The sequence below is a fragment of the Hoplias malabaricus genome, chromosome 9 (assembly GCF_029633855.1).
Source record: "Hoplias malabaricus isolate fHopMal1 chromosome 9, fHopMal1.hap1, whole genome shotgun sequence".
NCBI classification, from domain to species: Eukaryota; Metazoa; Chordata; class Actinopteri; order Characiformes; family Erythrinidae; genus Hoplias; species Hoplias malabaricus.
Window position 1 is genome coordinate 36,657,141 of NC_089808.1, and position 19,461 is coordinate 36,676,601.

The 19,461-nt window shown below is 42.4% G+C and overlaps 1 protein-coding gene across 1 annotated transcript in view; it reads left to right on the top strand.

Annotated features, from left to right (window-relative positions):
- The first annotated feature begins 2,437 nt into the window (after window positions 1–2,437).
- The window catches only part of yes1 (YES proto-oncogene 1, Src family tyrosine kinase), a 50,721-nt gene continuing 33,697 nt past the window's right edge, over window positions 2,438–19,461 (top strand). Inside the window, exon 1 of the mRNA XM_066682083.1 lies at window positions 2,438–2,886. The gene's annotated coding sequence lies outside the window, so the exon portion shown is untranslated. The remainder of the gene's footprint in view (window positions 2,887–19,461) is intronic.

The following is a 19,461-nucleotide window of genomic DNA, read 5'->3' on the forward strand; positions in this document are numbered from 1 at the left end:
AAGTAATATAATATAATGTAGTAATACAACTTGGATGAATTAGCTTGGTATTTGTGATCCAGAGGTATTTATCTGAGATCAGGACCCGACATTTGTAAATTTCCATCCATCCATCATCTGTAACCGCTTATCCAATTTAGGGTCGCGGGGGGTCCAGAGCCTACCTGGAATCATCGGGCGCAAGGCGGGAATACACCCTGGAGGGGACGCCATTTGTAAATTTAATAACAATTAATGCAATTCAGTCATTACAGCAACACAAATATATTTCTGCCAAATAAATAAATAAATAAATAGTATGTCAGTGGTCACAAATGCAGACCTCTTGTTTCCTGTGGAAATTTGAGAGCATCAAGTGACTCTAGAATAAGTCTAAGGTCACACTGCTAAATGTGAAGGGTCCTCCAGGGAACGCAAAACACAATAAGACCCTGTTAGCAAACCAGCTAAATGGCAGGCACTGGATGCTTTAAAAGACTTAGATTGGATGCACCCCATTTCTGCGACTAAAACGTGGCAAATTCATCCAATTTCAGACAGTTGGCAGCAATTACTGGTGAGTTCAAGCTGAATTACCCCCAGAAAATGAAAATGGAGTGGAAAAGCTCTCTCCTGGGGATGTTATAGCTGTTATGGGATTAAAAGCCCTTCAATCAGTTTCTGCACTAACACAGACTCCACCGGAAGGGGGCGCCAAAAGACTGGTTTAAATCTCAGCGTCATTAAAATAGTCTCTGGTACAGGGTTGCTCCTCATTTGATTGGAGCTGAAAAACCGCGATGTGGGAGATTTCAGGAGCACACAAACATCGCACCTCGTTTTCTCAGGGGCTCCTGGTGTTATCGCAGCCTGTTAACGCGAGAGCGGCGGCGGCGGCCATTTTACAGTGCGTGGCCTCTTCTTGAAGATTGTACAAAGAGCCTCACTGGTCGTCTCAGAGTTGTTTTCTGTTGCGGTTTTGCAACCCAGTGAAAAACATGATTCTCAGTGTGAATAATCATTGTTTAAGCTTAATTTTTATCCCAACATCTCAGTGCTGTATTGGTCTGTATTAGGTCTGTGGAGGAGAGAGGGCCCAAACGCAAATAACTCCCTACGTTCTTTGTCAGCACTAGGTTGTAGCATATTTACATACACATATGGAGACGGGCAGTTTGGCTTTGTATAAATGTTTTTATATTATACTATAGAGCTCTATGTGTTGTGTTATTTAAAAGCCAACATATTGAGCCGATTAAGGCTAAGAGCTTGGCTGCTAAATGATTGAAACAGTTTGCAGTACAAACTTAATCAATACCTTTCAGATTCTTGCCATAATGCCCCCTGAGAAAGTGAGGCTTGTATGAAATATTATTTTCTATTGTAACATCAATATGTCAGTAATTACACTACTCTTTCCAAAAGGAGGTAGCAAATATGTTTTTATAAACAGCATATGTACCGTTTTTTTTATACAGCAGTGAAATAAAATCTGAACTCCACATTTAAGGCAGTGAACACATTCACCCCTGAGTCTACGGTGCCCAAGGATCCGTTGAGTGTTAGGTGCCCTTCTCAGGGGCACTTGAGCTGTGGGCCTTCACTCCCCCACAACTTTTTTCCTGCTTGTCTAGTGAATCGAACTGGTGAAACCTTTGGCTTCGTGCCCTTTAGGACACATGGAGTGGACTATAATTTCAATGTTTTGTTTGAGCTCTAACCCAGTAAACAAGGAACGTCCCTGGACGTTCAAAATAAGTCTAAAAGTAGTCTGTCCGTCAAGGACCTATTTTAAACGTCAATGGACGTCCAAAATCCATCGTAATAAGTTAGTTAAGTGGTGACCAATCGATAACGTCAGTGGACGTCCAAAATGCGTTTTATACAAGTCATTTATTTCGGGACCAATTAATAACGTCAATGGACGTCCAAAATACGTCTAATAGTCGTCTTTTCAACGTCTGTGTTTGGACGTCTTTTCAAATTTCATTTTCAACCTTAAGAGAACGTTGATTAGACGACAGTCATTAAGTTATTTCTACGTCGAATCAATGGCTAAATGTTTACTGGGAAGTGTAAAGATGAGTGGGGATTAGTACCATTTTATACAGGACTGGTTTAATGTACATTTAGAGACTAGCGTGCTATCAAGACATATTACTTTAAGGATGTCATTTTTAATGCATTCATCCACTCTGAAAATACACAGCACGTGTCTCACCGCCGAGACTGTGGGACACCATTAGAAGAAGTGTGAGGAACAACAAAACAATCTTGAGACATTACACCCAAAAAGACACGAGTAAAATGGAGACGTCGGGCTATAACTGAACTTTAATGCTGAGACATGTGTGTTTCCATATAGAAGTAGACCAAGCTGGAGGGGGGAGAGGGTTTGAAAGGACAAGGAGGGTAGGAGCGAAAGAGGGAGGGTAGTAAGGAGGGAGAGGGGGCGGGTAGAGAGGGAAGGAGGAGGAGAGAAATGAGCTCAAACTGTAGGGACTCCTCTCTTCTCTCCGGGCTGCCTTTTGTCATGTAACCCAGCCATACCGGTTCCGGTTTAGAAGGGTTTTGTTTGGCGGAGCTCGGTCTCCATTACTCTTTCTCCTCTGGCTTCGGTCCCGTGTCGCAGATATCGAGGGACGTGACTGGATTTTATAAACCTCGGATTTCCTTCAACCTCAGGAACTGAGCAACAATAACAACAACAACACTCAGATTCTCTGCGTGTGTGTCCTTCTGCCGGAGGTTTGTAGCGTGGGAAAAGGAAAAAAAAAAGGAATGGGAGCAGCTTGGATTCCCACTCTGTAGCCACCACAAGACTCCCGAGTCTCTTCTGTTAGTTTTTGCTGAAGTTGTGCTGGTCGCATGCAACGGCGGGAAAAAGGAGACAGTATCTGAGAGAAGGTGAGAAAAGGAAAAATAAGGTCTGAATCTCCATGTTGGACAGAAGTGTGGCGGTGGAGTGGCCTGGCCTCGGCGCTGCTGGCTGTTGTCGGTGTTAAAAGGGGGTTTTGGTCTAAAATGGACGCGAAAACGCGGCGGCTACGGCCGACTCGACGTGTTTTCTTCGAGAAATGGCGAACGTCGAGCTGTTTTGTCGGGTTAAAACACGTTAAACTGGAAAACAACCCTCTGCTTTCGGCGTTGGTCGCTGGTGTTTTCTTCGCCCCTCAGCGCTGCGCTGAAACGTGGCTCCTCTTGGAAGTTTCAAGTCTGAAACCGTGATTTTTCTCTCAGAGGCAAATGACCGTTATTGTTCCGTTATTATGTCTCTCAGCTTGGCCCCTAATGTGTCGACACGAGGCGTTGGCGTTGGTCGTTTTCCCCCCATACTTCACAGGTTGAGTTGTAGCCTTTTATTTGGCTACTGTATACAACAAGATAAGGAGGGAGGGAGGTTTGTGTCTGAATGGCAGCCCTCTTTTGCTTTGAAGGGGGTGCTTTGCTCTGATAGTTGTGGTAAAGTCGGGGATTTTAAGTATTGTATTCATTGTCTACACTCTGCTCAAGTTTACAAGCTTTCAATTTGGTCTCTGTCGTACAGGAGGTCAAACATATATTCAGGCTTCACCACAGAGTCGGTGAAAACACTGCCTGTACTGTACTCTATGGCACATGAATTTTTAATATTCTTTTCAAAACAGAGCAGTTTATGTGTCCAGTCGTGAACAAGAGCCTTGTCTGTGCCTCTTTCCCTCCACTTTGTCTGAGAACTATGGCCGTGGTCAGTTCCCCCAACTCCATGTTACTGGTAGCCTTTTGTTTGGCTACTGTAATAGCACTGAGGGACTAGTTTTTTTTGCCTGAACGACTGAAGGCTGTCCTGTTTCATACTTTGTACTGATTAAGTTGAGAGGGAAATGTGCTAACACCATACACGTTTTTTTTCCTAGGCTTCTACACCCCACGCCAATTGACGCCACTGCGTTTAATGTATTGGGAATCCATTTTTAATTTTCTTTTGAAAACAAAGCTGTTTGTGTCCAATGGTGAACAAGAGCCAGCGTAATCCTCCCCTCCATAATCCTGTGAGCACAACCTCACCCACATTGGGTGCTGTGTCCTCCCTCCCTCTGTGATCTGTGCCAGTTCCAGTGTGAAGATCAGTTTCCACTCATTGAAATGTTCACCATTCATTGCTTCTAGCCTCTGAATGGCGTTCCACTGCTGAGGTCTTTTCACAGTTTAACAACAAGGACAAACTGTGATTACACCCCCCTCCTCCCCTCCCCTAAATATTCTGTTTAGGAATAGCTGTTCCTAGTTGTTGGGGATGACTGTGCCATGGTCCTATTGAGAAGAAGAAACCACTGGGTTAGGATAAGTCCAGCTCAAGAGATTTTTTTGTAACAGATCAGACAACACAGCTTTGAATTTAATGAGCCAGGAACAGAAGAATAATGTAAACTAAAACCAGCAAAGAATAAGCGCACAGATTGGAGCTTCCGTGTTCTCTCCTCTGGAGTTTTCCTTGTTGTGAAATTGCCTGAGAAGCCACCAGTCCTTGAATTCAACCTTTGAGCTCTGCTTCATATGGAGGGGGGTGTTTTAAGTATGTTTTCTTCCATTGGAATTCAGTTTACCAACTCACTGAGCGACACAAACTGGTGTAGAACTCACCAGACCGGAGGTGTTCAAATCTAGACATTGAACCAAGATTCTAGGTCTGGAATTTATAATATGGCTGTCTCGTGGGACACTATATCTGACCAGTCAGGTACGTTATCATTTGCAGGTATAGTGTAATACTGGCTGGTCATTTTTTTCAACTCCGCTTTGGAACCAGGACCCAGTGACTGGATTTGAAGACCTCTGAACTACAGTGTCCCAAAAATATTGAGACAGAAATGGAAAGACGCGCTCATTAACATGTTGAACCAATTTTAGATATAAGATGCAAAACCTGTTAGGTCATGGTTCCCTTTGACCCACAAGTTTTTCTAAAGTTGGATCACCATCCTTTATATGGGCTGTTGCTTTTGGGACACCATACAGACTTATTCTAGAAAATCAGAGCTGGGTTAAACGGCCTGTGAAAGTCTGTACCAAATACTCTTACGGATCTTAAGAGTTGTTAGTGGTCTGAATGTCTGTGTTTATGTGAGGAATGATTTCAATGCTTGAGTAATGTTTCATTTACTTTCGGATCAAACAGTTTTGCTCTAAAACCCTCCGCATAATGCATGGCGATAGAAAGAGGTCACCACTTCTCTTTCCTTCATTTTCCGCCTCATTTTTTCTTTTCCACGTTTCATCTTCTCCCTCAGTCCCTCGCTCCAGTCTTTGATAGGCACAGCAGGTGGCTGTTGGGTATGAATGGACTCGGAAGGAAGTTGCTGCCCCCCCCCCCCCCTCCTCCTTTTTGCTTGGCTCTGATTGGCAGCAGAGGCAGGATGCCATGGCGATTAGACCGTTCTGCAGAGCTGTGAGCATGCCAGCGCAATTACAGAGTTACACTTTAAAGCACTGCGGCCAGTCGCAGCCCAGCTCTCTATTTACAAACACAGCATTCTCAGAGCTGCTTCTCCACTGGCGTAGTGAGACCCAGACGTGAAATATAGCAAGTGAGCACTGTGAAATCAGCCGTCCTGTTTATGGCTCAGGGTGGTTCAGTTTTGTGCTCAGTTCCCAGGATGCAGGGCAAGCGTCTTGCCACAGTGGCAGGGCAGTATTTTATAATTATATCTTACGTATTATAAAATGCCAGCTGCTCTTTAAATTGAGTTAAAACTTTCAGGATAGTCGGACCAGAAGAAATGACCGATTATTGCTTGGAGTTAACATGAGTTTAGGAGGTAGTGCATTAAAGTAATGGAAACACATACAATACCATAAGTAGACTGTATACAGTGTAACATGTGACACTCAGATCAAGTGGTTTATGAACAGTGTGACTTTCCTTTAAAAAAATGGACAAATCTGATTAGCGACTTTCCCAAAGTCTGACTTTGTGAATACCGATGTTTACAGAGAAGTGTGTCACATTGGTAGAACCATGACCCGAGGCAGTTCGAGACAAGTGTGGCCGATGATGAAGGTGGCAGTTTGACCGTCGCTTCATTAGCATCCTAGCTGCTAGACAAAACGATGGAGGCGGATTTCAAACAGGAAGCAAGCCTTTAGCAGTAGACTCCATTTTGAATAAGGGGAAGCTTTCCAGGTGAAAACCGCACGTGGTGCACCTGTGGCTTGCAGCAGTGCCGTGGGGATTAGACGCCTGTCTCTGGTTATTATGTAACAGCATGGTGTCGCAGAGGACCGTCTGCACTGGGAGAGCAGCTGAGTTAAACACAGGCTCTAAACAAGCTGTGGTTCTGTTGAAGAAGCCCCTGCCTAAACATCCAGAGCTGTCACGGTCCTGAAAACAGTTTGTGTTGTTTGTTTGTTTTAATATGAGCGTAGTGTGACTAAATGGCCTGTTTCACACTTTGCTGCTGTTCATACAGTGGCTCATTTCAACTGATAAATCTCAAGCTTTGAACAGTTTTTAGACCTGGTAATTGATCCCAAAGGAGGTGTTTGATTGTTTACTGAACCCTAAGGGTGAGTATTACTGTAACAAAGCTTTACAAACTGCACATAAGTTAGGTATTTTGGTGAATATAAGAGGGTGGGAAGATGTATGTTGGTGCTTTTATAAGGATAGATTTATAGAACGTGGATATACACTGTATTAGGGCGGCATGGTGGCGCAACACGTAGCATCGCAGTCACACAGCTCCAGTTCTGGTTCTAGTCCCGCTCTGGGTGACTGTCTGTGAGGAGTGTGGTGTGTTCTCCCTGTGTTTGCGTGGGTTTCCTCCGGGTGACTGTCTGTGAGGAGTGTGGTGTGTTCTCCCTGTGTCTGCGTGGGTTTCCTCTGGGTGCTCCGGTTTCCTCCCACAGTCCAAAAACATGTTGGTAGGTGACTCAAAAGTGTCCGTAGGTATGAGTGTGTGTTGCCCTGTGAAGGACTGGCGCCCCCTCCAGGGTGTATTCCCGCCTTGCACCTAATGATTCCAGGTAGGCTCTGGACCCACCGCAACCCTAAACTGGATAAGAGGTTACAGATAATGAATGAATGAATATACTCTGTATTTTGTTGATCAGACCCCAGCAGTGTTCAAAACACTTTGTGTTGTTTTGTATTTCACTGCACACGGTGTTGTTTTCTTTTTTATGGAAGGAGTAATCATCACAGCATTTTGCTGCTAGTTGTACAATGTATGACTGTGTATGTCACCGACTTTGATTTGATTTGGATCTAGCCCTTCAGACGAGCAGGTTGGGCTCCCAATGGTCTGTGAAAATCTGGACCAGTGACTGTAGTAAACGGTGTCCTACTGTCAGTGGTCAATGCGGCGTCGTCTTCTTTTCTGGTATGTTTTTTGTTTGACGTTTTGTGACACTAACAGTACCACCATGCTCCTCATATTATCAGATATGGAGAGGATAGACAGACTCAACAAAGCCAGGCAAACTGGCTGAAACTTCTTAGAGACCTGACGACGAGACCGTGCTGGTAGTCACTTACGGTTATTCAGTGCTTTATATTTAGATTCATTCAATATTCATCCACACCCCACAAATAAAACCCCCAAATAATCAATCTCAAAATTAAAAACCAAACACGTACCCAATGAATGAATATCTGAATATTCAGGGCCAGCCCTACTGGAGGTTACCCAAGCTCCTCTGCCCCGTGGCTGGGCACAAACCCAGTAATGTCCATTGTCCATCATCCTTTGACATGCAGTCTGAGGGCGAAAAACAAAGCTAAAAATTGACAGTGGTTTAGTAAGTGACTATTAAACCAGGTTTAAATTACACAGAGCGTTCCCGGCTCAAGACCGAGCAGGAGCACATTTGTTTGCTTCTACTCAGTGGATGAATACACACCTAGTTTAAATGGTCAGTTGCAAGGTAGACATCAAGTTCAAGCCATTGATTTTGGGGCATAATTACAGTCAGCTCTAATTACCTTCAGTCAGATTTTTTTCACAGTTGTGACAGGTCTGTCCCGGAGGAAACATCACAAACCTCATGTGGCTGAAGCACAGATGGTAAGTTATGTATTCAACCACAAAGCTTGTCTGGTTTGTCTTTTTTAAGGACAGTCTGGTGTGTCCGACAGCCTTTTCTTTACCTGAATAAACAGACTGATACCCAGACATGCATCTTTACTCTCTGGACTGAATGAAGCCTGCGGCTCAAGGACCTTAATCGGCCCTGGCTGGAGCTCCAGTCCTGGCACAGAGCTGTCTGTCAAGTCATTGTGGTATCCGGTTCTCTAGATGTTCAGTCGGGTTCATGCTTGTGTTAGATTTGTACAAATTCTTCAGTACGTTATAATACATTGATTTGAAGATCACAGTTTAGATTCTTTGGCTTCAGTAGGTTGGAATCACAACAAAATCTAATACCAAGAGGCCATTTGAAATGCCAGCTATTCAGCCTCCAAACAAAAGTTTGAACTCGTTTTCCTGAACAGGCTAAGTTGAAGCACTGGTCTCTCTAAGAGAAGTGCTGAAGCAGTATATTCTCTTTGAGAAGTGTCCAGTCAGCAGGAGAATCTATTGGAATTTTGGCCTGAGATCTGTCCAATCGCATTACCATTGGGTTGCCAGGTGCACACAATAGTTTGCACTAATGTAGCAAATATATTCCACATATAAGTAAGGGATATTGATGATTGAAAGGTGTAAGGAGTGTGCTTTTTGCGTTTTATATGAAGGTGAATAGCAACATGCATGGAGGGTTTAAACACCATAGTTTTTTTAAGAAACTGAGGCAGATTAATGTGTGTTTCTTCATGGTTGTGTGTTTTAAACAAATTAAGGAGTAAGATTTGTGTTTGAAAAGCCTCATGAATTCACCCATTTAAGGTGGAACAGGGAATTCAAGATGATAAATAAAGCCAATATTAGCATCTCACTAGGGTAGGTGGATGTTTTAGTCACATGGTGTATACTTGTAGGGCGGCACGGTGGCGCAGCAGGTAGTGTCGCAGTCACACAGCTCCCGGGACCTGGAGGTTGTGGGTTAGAGTCTGTGGACTGTCTGTGAAGTGTTTGGTGCGTTCTCCCCGGTCCAAAAACACATGTTGGTAGGTGGATTAGCAACTCAAGTGTCTGTAGATGTGAGTGTGTGTCGCCCTGTGAAGGACTGACACCCCCTTCAGGGTGTGTTCCCACCTTGCACCCAGTGATTCCGGGTGGGCTCCGGACCCACCTCGACCCTGAATTGGACAAGCAGTTACACACAATGAATGAATGAATGTACACTTGTTGGTGTGTCTTGAATGGAAAGTTTGGAATAAGAATATTTTCAAAACAAGTTGTGTTTCAAAAGCTAGTACCTTGGCATAGCTGTCTGTTTAAGGTGGAATGGAGTAATAAAGTAAGAAGCCGTTGAATAGTCTCGCGTTGCCAGACACTCTAGTACCTTTCACCATTTACTGTGGCCAATATCCTTCTGCATGATGTCTAGAAGGTGGCAAACGGCCAACCAGAATGCTGGAACAATGATGACAGATCTTTCAGTTTTGCCCTTCACTTAAGCAGGTAGATGTTTATTGAAATGTACAGTTATTTTATGTGTTTTAAACGGAAAAAGTGGAATAACCATTGCTTAAAAATTTTCCAAAAGCTTGCTCTATCTCTGTTCTTAAGATGGAACAGTAAATTCAAGAAACCAGTGAATAACCCTTAAGACTTGTAAACAGACCCATTTTAAGGTGGAACTAAATGGTAAAATATGAAAATTGTGAATAAGAAGCAAATATCTGCCTCCCAAAGTGACATTTATGGTGGAAGGGAAAGTCGATAAGACCAGCCTCCACCCGAAGATGATGATTGGTAGCGAACAAACAAACACACATTTCCTGTCCATGTTTCTAATCTTGTGGCGACGAGTCGACTCCAGAGTTGTTCAGCATTGTTTTGACAGGGAGCTAGTTCCGTGTTCTTTCTGAGAGGAAGTTCGTTTGGATGTGTGTGTACATCACTTTGAGTAAAGAAGAAGGAACGGAAGTATTTTATTTTAAATGTTACACAGTGTGAACCAGGACATGAACCAACAAGATAAACCAGTGCCATGTTCATTTCAGCTTGACGTTAATGGCGTTCTCGTCGGTTTATGGTGGTGATTATAGTTCCAACGGTCACGGGTTCCTAAGACAATTGATACACAAACAGAAAGTAAACACACAATGTAACTTTAGTTGCACAATATTTGAGTTGCATCCTGTTTGTCCAGGTGGTGACAGCTGGGAATATCCAGAAATGAAACAAGAAAGAGAAAAGGACAAAAACAAGACCTGATGAGCAAATCAAAAGGGTTATGACCCTGGGATGCTCTGGATAGTCTTTCAGTTGTCTGTCTTTGGAGAGAAGATACTCACTTGGTCACCGTTAATTACCTGCCACTGCTGTTGGACACTAAAATGTATACGTTTTGCTGCTCAATTTAAAACCACCCCCATGGCTATTATAGTGAAGGTAGTCGAAAGATCTGAATGCACAGTTATACCACCTCAGAAAATCATGGATTAATTTCCTGATGGTTCAGAATGACACTCTGTGAATCATTCTCCAAGATTTATGGCCTGTGTGGCCATTGATGCCTGTGTCGTGTTGGCTCAGTTGTCTTGGTTCTGTTCCGTAATTAAGCTTCTAAATGGGTTCTGTACAGTCTCGCAGCGTTAGTCATTCTCCACTGATTAGTGCAAACAGCGCTGCCGTCTCTAACAAAGCCGCCTCGTGTTATCTCATCGACACCGAGCAGATCATCTCGCCACTGTCAGGGTTAATTTTTGACTTTCGCACGGTGGCGCCTTGGTGAAGTGCACTTCTTCATTAGGATGTGGGTCAGGCAGTCACCGTGTAATGTGATTTACCCAAGGCGGAATGGGAGCGTCATTAGTTCTGCGATGCTGACATCACCGATAAGGCAGGGCAGGCTCGAATGGTTTCAATAGGCTCTTACACGCACCCTTGCCCTTTCTTTTGTAGCAGCTATTTAAGCGACTCTCCTCCCTCGGTATGTAAGCTGAATTCAGTTGGACCTACCAGCAGGATTAAACACAGTTAGAGATGCCTTTCTAGATGCAGAGCAGATTGATTGTGTTAATGGAGGTGCTCCATTTAAGGACTTTGTAGCCCAGGACTAGTCTCCTGCACCTGGGAAGAACACATGTTAAAATGATTAGCTAATTTTGGCAGTTGAATCTAATTTAAGTCTGTGTATAATTCGTCAAGGCGTCTGGTTTTCATTAGCCCTGTGGGTGTTACGGCCATGTATTGATTGAATGCTTTTATGGGTGTTTACATGAAGCAGGGCAGTAACCACATACCATATACTGGCTTATTGATTGCATAGGTGTGTTACATCGGTAGCAGTTTACTCTTCTATTTGGAACAAGGTTTAATACCTTGTCGTCTGTCATTGTCAGATGGCTGTCAATTTACTTGTGGTGGTAATCACAGTAAGGCATTGTGAATGTTTAATAAAGATTTGGAAACTCTTGAAACCTGGGCTAATAATCGTTGAAGACAGTGTTCCAGTTCTCTGTGATGATAAACTGTGCTTCCCCGTTTCCGTCCTGAAGGGTTATGATGCAATCAGTTCACCGCATTAGCTCCAGAAGAAGTGCGTGTGACCGGATGTTATGGTTTGTGGAGTGAACACTTCTTTCAAGAGAGTGTCGCAAGACCGAAGTGGCATTCCGAGGTTGAGCAAATGGCTCAGGTTCCAAAGCATTGTTCATCTTTGCTCACATTCCTTAAATTCTGATTGAAACAATTAAAGTAATCGCAGTGTTTTTGTCGAGAATCAACCTCCAGAATGTATTGGTTTATTTTCACTGTGTGGGATGCAACGTGAATAGGAACATGCACTGAATGCCATTCTTAGTTTTCTCTTCCCTGAGGGAAACTGTTGCTTTGCATTTTGCTGCAGTTATTTTTTTTTAGCTCGAAGCTTGTTGCATTTATCTGAGTCATATTTAATCAAACCTGAGTGTGTAGTATTTGCACCTGTAACTGACAGTATGAGCGGCTGAATTAAGGCAAGTCAGGTCAAGACACGTGACGTACATTGGTCAGGCACAGACCTGCATTTTAACCATGGTGTGGATTTAGTAATCTTCCTCTGACCACATCTCATATTTACCCCGTTTACTTAGTCCTCCTCCGCTACTTTCACTTGAGTCAAAAACCCTGCGCCTACGGCAAAACAGTTATGAAAGTGTGTTTGATAGAGGCTGTATGTGTTAATCACTAAGCATCCAGTCACTATAATAGACAATAGTGTTGCACAGATACCATAGGTGTCTTGCAAATGGCCCACTACTCACTACTCCCTACATGTAGGGCACAGGGCACTTTTCAGGACACACCCCGTGCACGCCGCTAGATGCAGCTCCATTTAAAGTTGGGGCAGATTATAAACAGACTGGGTATTTCACACTACACAACTGGGGATCACACTACATGACCCCAAACTCCCCAACCAAACATGCAACTCGCGCTTCCTTAGAGACACATAAATACGGACGTACAACTTGCTGCGGTTATTATATGTTTCGATCCACAATGAAAAACACATGTATAAATGTTTTTGGGTCGTGGATGGGAAAACATAGTCAGCACGGTCTCTACATACTGCGGTAGAAGCTGGAGATTAGGAGAATAGCGCATAGTTGCAGCTATGTTCCACATTAAATGGTTCAGAAACAGCGCTATAGCACACGCCAGTGTTGTCATTTTAAGGTGGAATGGAAATTTAGATTTCAGTTGGAATAAAGGCTGTAACAGTGTGTTGTGTGGTGCACCATGATCTCCTACAGGTAATACTCACTATCTGGGGACATGTGCACCAGCACGATGTAATAATATTGTAGTTTTTCATAGTTTTACTGTTTAATCCGTCCTCCACTGCACGAGCATGTGTTTACTCTCTGTGCTCTGTTCTCATTGGCTGTTTGCAGGGGCTCGTTCAGCCTTGGGTTGGTGGAGAGCTTCAGGTAGAGAAAAAAAATCAAATGTTTGATATACTGCAACTAGATGATTTTGAGCAAAATTATTAAAAATCAGGCTAAAGGTCGTGTAGTGGAACCCCAGCTAAAGGTGTGCCAAAGAACACTGACCTCATTCAAGTGACCACAAAGAATCACACTATCACAGGTCAGCAGCAGTCCTTAGAAAATGCATTTCACAGTCGTGACAAATATCCTCATGACAGTGCAAAAAGCTGTTGAGTCAGGCTAGACTATGTCTTCCTACTTGTTACTGCACTGTAGAAATATTCATTATTTCTTTTCCATGGCTTTGAAACATAACATTTTTTTAATATGCGGTTAATAAAGAAGTTAATGGTGTTCATTCAAGTTTTTTATATCTTATCATCGATACAGAACACTGCTTTAACAAAGTAAAATCTGTAAGTATAGCAATGTAAATATCTGGATGTATAGGCATCTGTCTAGTAGTTGAGAGGGATAGAGTTGGTATCGGTGCTTGTTATCAGCAGATACTTGAACATTAAGTTCTGCAAGACTTTAATTGTTCTCAGTCATATGCTGGTTTTAGAACTTGAATACGAGACATAGTCTTAATCACTGTGAGTAAGGCTCAAGCTATTTTCTTGGACAATTGTCCTCCATTCCGTTTTGTTTTTCTTTTACTCTTTTTTTAATGTCGGTGTCAAAGTATAGGTAATATTTTGAATATTTTCAAATGACAGCTTCAAAGTCATTGTGATGCTCCACTAAGCTGTAATGGGTGGAATAGAGGGACTGTGCAGGGCTTAACACTGGAGAAACTGAACTATGTAATGTTTTGAACGAGTGTAGGACAATATTGATGGATTGTATAATTTCTGGAACTCTGATTCTAGCTTCTTCATGTTGCTAAGTAGAGAAATGGATTTGCGCCTGTTGTTTTCCTGCTGTCTGTGATATCGATTTTGTTTGAGGTATGTTTGTTTGTTGGTTTTTTTTTATTTGTAAATGGTTATGATCATGAAAAATGCCATCCAGGATCCAGTAGGTTAAACCCCGTACGACAGCACATAAAAACGATCTGGTATCATACATTTATATTAAACTTATTTCCATTCCCAATTGTCCTGTTTCTAATCCTACTTTTCCAGAGCTGGCCGAAGTGAAAGGATTATATTTGAACGCTGCCAGCAGGTCTTTGAGAAGTGAGATTAGGAATGGGTGTGGAGTGATTAGGCTTCACACCGTCGCTCCTTACTCTCTTACAGTGGAAAAGGACTCACGGTTCGTTCTCATGTATCATCCTTTAATTTAATTCTTCAATGTAATTTCATTTTTTCATACGTTTTAATTTTCCTCTGTGTTCTCTGGAACTCACCAGGCCGGTGTTTGAAGTGTAACTACAGGGTATTTGCCCTGTCAGATCCAGAGTTATTGCTCTGGCACCACCCACTATGAGTCAATACAAAGGTCTCAGTAATGAGTAACTACAGAGGATTTGGAATCATGCAGCAGGTTCTCCTCAAAGGCTCAGGCTGCCTCTAAAATCATGTTTATGGAATTTTCCCAATTCCCCAGTGCGGCTTAGTTTATATAATTATGTAAATTAACTGATTAAAATGTGTGCCTTTACCTGTTTAGAAAGGGATGAGAGTCTTTGGTCATTTTGTCTTCTTTCTGTGGCTGGGTTTTGACTCGTTTTAACGATGAGGGGTGTAAACCTCAGGCTTTGTCGCTCTGTAGGTTCATCAGGTTGTGGTTCAGTGTTTGACATAGTTCTTAAATTGTTCTTAAAGTAGACTGAATGTTTGTCCCTCTTTGCTGCAGTAATAGCTTCTACTATTTATAAATCATTTAAAGTAAACATTAGAACACTTCTGTGAGGATTTAACTGCATTCAAACACTAGGTTGTGTGTGATTGTTTGATCACTCATTCCAAATGTATTGAATGGAGCTCTGTACCTGCAGAGAGCACTTACCCGATTAGATTACAGAAATCTGGCCCTGGAACCAGGTTTTTTTTTCTAGTCCCAGTTCATTTGTGTTTCCAAGCAAACAGAGGGATTAAACCATGACGTGTAAACCCTGCAGAGCACTGTTTGGCCACAGAGACTTGTCAATCATGCAGACATCCAGCACAAACTTGCCGTCCATAAAGTCTCCACGCTTCAGTAGTGATCACATCTGTTTTTATTTCATCACTTGCTTTTTATGGAAATGATACAAGTGGTGTGTTCAGCTGACCATCCGTGTCCAGAATGGATGCACCGTGAAGTAGCTGAATTCACCAGTTCTAAGGGGTGTGTACAAACCTTTTGAAGAATCTTGTTTAGGGCCCTGTGATTTATTTTTCCCACGATGCAGAGAGCACGCAATCATGGAATTGAGGCAGAAACATTTGGAAATAAAGTTGGAAATGCACATAACTGAACACGCATAAAAAAATAATAAATAAATAAATAAATAAAACACCTGTTCTGTACAAACACACACAAGCTTCCACCCTTAGTTTTGAGTGATGCAGCCGTGTGGTCTCTGTGGCATTAGTGCAGTCTGGTACGCCGCTTTCCCCAGTTCTGTTCACATTCGCTTGCCTATAGTCTGCTGCCTCTGGGGCAAACTGGCCACAGTGTGTTCTACATGTTAGCTTTTACCTTAGTGTTTACTGATGTCTAATGATGTTAGCTGGTTCTGTCAGTTTGTCCTAGCTTGGTGCATATTGCTCTATTAGAAAATTCTCCCAGTGTAAAAAGTACAGACAGATTGCTATGAGAACTCCCAGTATTAAAACTACAGGTGAGGCATTTATATCGATAGGCCCTCTATCAGAGTACCGTATGATGGTTATGATTCACTGTAGATTTTCAGAACTATAGAAAATATAACTGTGATGTAGGGCTTGGCAATTAATCTAAAACTTATCGAAATCGACGTTCAGACATTCTAATCGACATAATCTTGTCTATATTATATATTAATGTCCCCACTGTGTTCATGTACTGTCCCTTTAAAACCACGTTACCAAACTGTAGTCATGTGATTCTGCCTGATTCTGCAACCTAAACGCTGAGGCAGACCACACGACTCAAACAGCTCGTACCAAAGAAAAACCCAGTGTCTGTGGTTTGAACGTTTTGCTTTGACTTTAATTAAGACATCACTGGACAAAAAGAAGTCGAATGTAAACGCTGAGAAAAAACAGCCAAAGCACAATCACACACCACATATAAACAGTGCTCAGAAAACAAGAGAACAACAAGCTCCCAGCGACATTAGAAAAAATATCCCAGCTTTAACACTGGAGAAAATTTACAGCACAAGCCTCGTCACTGAACGCAAAAACACAAAAAAACACAAAATAATCGTTAATTAATCGTAATCATGGTCAAATGTACAATTAATCGTGATATTGATTTGCGCTCATATCGCCCAGCACTTCTGTAATGTAAGTTATTTTAAACTTGACTCCAGGCTGAATCAGAATAAGAGATGTATATAATCCAGATGTGTTCATGTTTAAGAACCTCTGGAAAGACTGTTGCTAAATTATAGCAGCCACTTCAATAAACGAAAACATGGCGTTATGCTTTGGTTTGTTTAAATGTTGTGGTGATTTCTCTGCTGGCTGTTTGTGCAGGTCATGGTCATGTGCACATTCATGAAGATTAATCACAGCTTGAGTGTGGGTTATCAGAGAAAGTTGAGAGCCCAGTGTTTTCACCATGAAAAGGACGCGAGGCTGAAGGTTGAGTGCACCTTGGAGCAGGGGTTGTTTGTGAGATACTCTGTAAACTTTGCTGTAAGCGAAACTCAACCCTGAGAAAAGGCAGTGCAGTAAACACTAGTCATACGTTGTCTGTTAATGACAGTAACTGTCCTGGAAGTACAGCGTAGCAGGGCTTTAACTGCAAAGCAGCAGCTGCATTACTCTTACGCATTTCATGAATGCAGACACATTTTTCTGCCCATTTAAATATCTGTAACAAACGCCGCCACACGCAGGGAAGCAGTATGCCGCCAATCTATTATTTATTTTATCATGTATTTGTTGAATGGATTATAATTTCTTCATGTGATAGCTGCATTTTTCCCCTCAGGATAATTTCCAACTTTCAGTGTTAATAAAACATATGTGGAATAAACAAAATGAAAGATACAACAACAATGTTCATGCTGTTTTAACAAATCAAAGATGCTGTGTTGGCTTCTTTTAAAAATCTGTAAAAAGGCTCTTTCTAAAACCCTGTTTTGGGGCTTTTATTGCTGTCTGAATGACTCTATTTGGAATTAAATTCTATCATAAAATACAGGAGGTCCTCGGGTTACGCCAGTCCCGAGTTACGATGTTCCGTGTTTACGACACATCTCCCATTTACTGTATAAAGCCTTGTTTCGACTTAAGTGGTTTTGTGTCGTAAACGTCGTAACGTGAACTTCGTGTGTGGTGTGCGCGGTGGAAGAATACACGGTTACGCGGCTCTGGACCGAGGAGGATAGGTGTTAGGATAGGATAAGTGCTTACAGTATGGTATTTACGTACAGTATGTTCAGACTTGCACTGAAAATCGGTTTACGACGCAACGTAGGAACAGATCAACGTCGTAAGTCGAGGACCCCCTGTATAAGTAATAATAAACATAAGGGCTGTGCCATTGTATCGTCTGCGATAATATCGTCATAATTTTTAAATTATACAAAAAACAAACAAAAAAAATCAGTATTGTGATGATCATATTCTGACTTGTTTACATAAAAACTCAGCACAGCAATCGTTCTGTGTTTGTTTTGTTATTTACTGTGAAGTTTTAAGGTTACTTTTTATATAGTAGTTTAAGTTTGCTGTTTATACACACACACACACACTTTTCTGCACTTTTTTTTGTTGTGTGGTAGATTTATGCCACATTGTATTCTACAAAATCAGAATCTTGGTAAGTTACAGTTTACAAAATAAGCAAATGTTTACAGATACAATTGTAATACGATTGCAGCAGTAAAATAAAAGTTTTAATAAATGCAACCATTTAATACTATTGAAATATATCGATTCTTGGAGATTTTATACCAAATGAACCAACACAACTGTGAAACAAGACCCCCCAGTCTGTTTTTAAGAGCTAAGACAACACAGGAAACAATCAGTCCTACTTCTGATGTCATGTAGAAAGACTTCCGGACCCCTCGTCTGTGCAACTCCAAGACATGGTTTATGTGAGAACACAAAGGCAAGGTTAAATAGAGCAAAAACAAACCCAGTGAGTGTGGAGTAATACGACCACTGATGAACTATAGTGAGAGAAGACAACTGAGCCAAAACGGCTAGAAGCCAGTGCTCCGCTCGCTTGCTTCTCGCTGCTGTGCTCTCAGGGCCCGAGTAAGTAGTGGCTACTATCTAGTTTAAAGAAACTGGTCATTTAGATGGTGAGAACACTGCTTTGGTGTTTGATCCTTGTGGTGTTTTGACCAAAGCCGGCCACAGACCCCAGAACTGTTCACCTGTGTAAACCTGTTGAACAGCCAAATAAATCAGTCATATCTGGGCAGTCCATCAAATTCATGCCACTTTTACCTGCGGTGTGTGTGTGTGTGTAGTGACAGCCCTGCTGCTGTTATTACTAAAAAGCATTTCAACCTATAATCCCCGTAGCCAAAGCCCAAAAGCTCAGCTACATCCGGAGTTCCAGCACTGAAATCTCTGAGGGATTAGTGTTTAGCTGTCACTTCCACTTGGCTTGCTTTGTCACAGGGCTTATGGAGGGGGTTTTTGTGTCTTATCAATACTGTCCAGTACAGTGCATTTATCCATTTGTTACACTTTTCTAGTACGTCTCGCACTCGCCTGCTTCTCTGCAAGAAGAATGTAAGCTCTGCAGCCTGCGGGCTGTGTTAAATGCGGTCGTCCAGTCATGCCTCATCATGTGCTGTTGTGCAGCCCCCAGGTGCATTTATGAGACACAGAGACACTCAGAGATGCTTAAAAAGGAGCATGAAGCAGGATGTAAACAACAGGGAGTTCTCTTGAGACATTTGCCCTTGCTCTGAACCCACCGTGTTCCCTGGGCTCTAAAAAGCCAGCGTCCTTTGTGATGGGGGGGGTGTGGACCATTGAGGAACCATGTGAAAGGTGCTTCCCAGTGTAGAGATGGACTACAGTCTGTAACTATAGAACTACACTGGGCTCCTGTATGATCAGTGGAGCTGAGAGAATGTGTGTCTACCGTTTAACAGCACTTCCTTTACCCAGTGATGAGCAGTTTTCATCCTCTGTGAACTATTATGTGGACAGTGATTATTTCATCTCCCCCTTTGAACGTGTGGCTACAGAAGATACTAAAATAAGACTGTTTTAAAATACGTTTCTGAAGAACTGAAGCCTGAGCTTCCTGTCTGTGGTGGCACCAACAGCGAGCGCCCACAACCCGAGGACAGGCGAGTTTCCTGCCCCGCTCTCGCACGCAGAAGGGTTGAGGGCAGGTCTTTACTACTTTAGAGCAGTGGT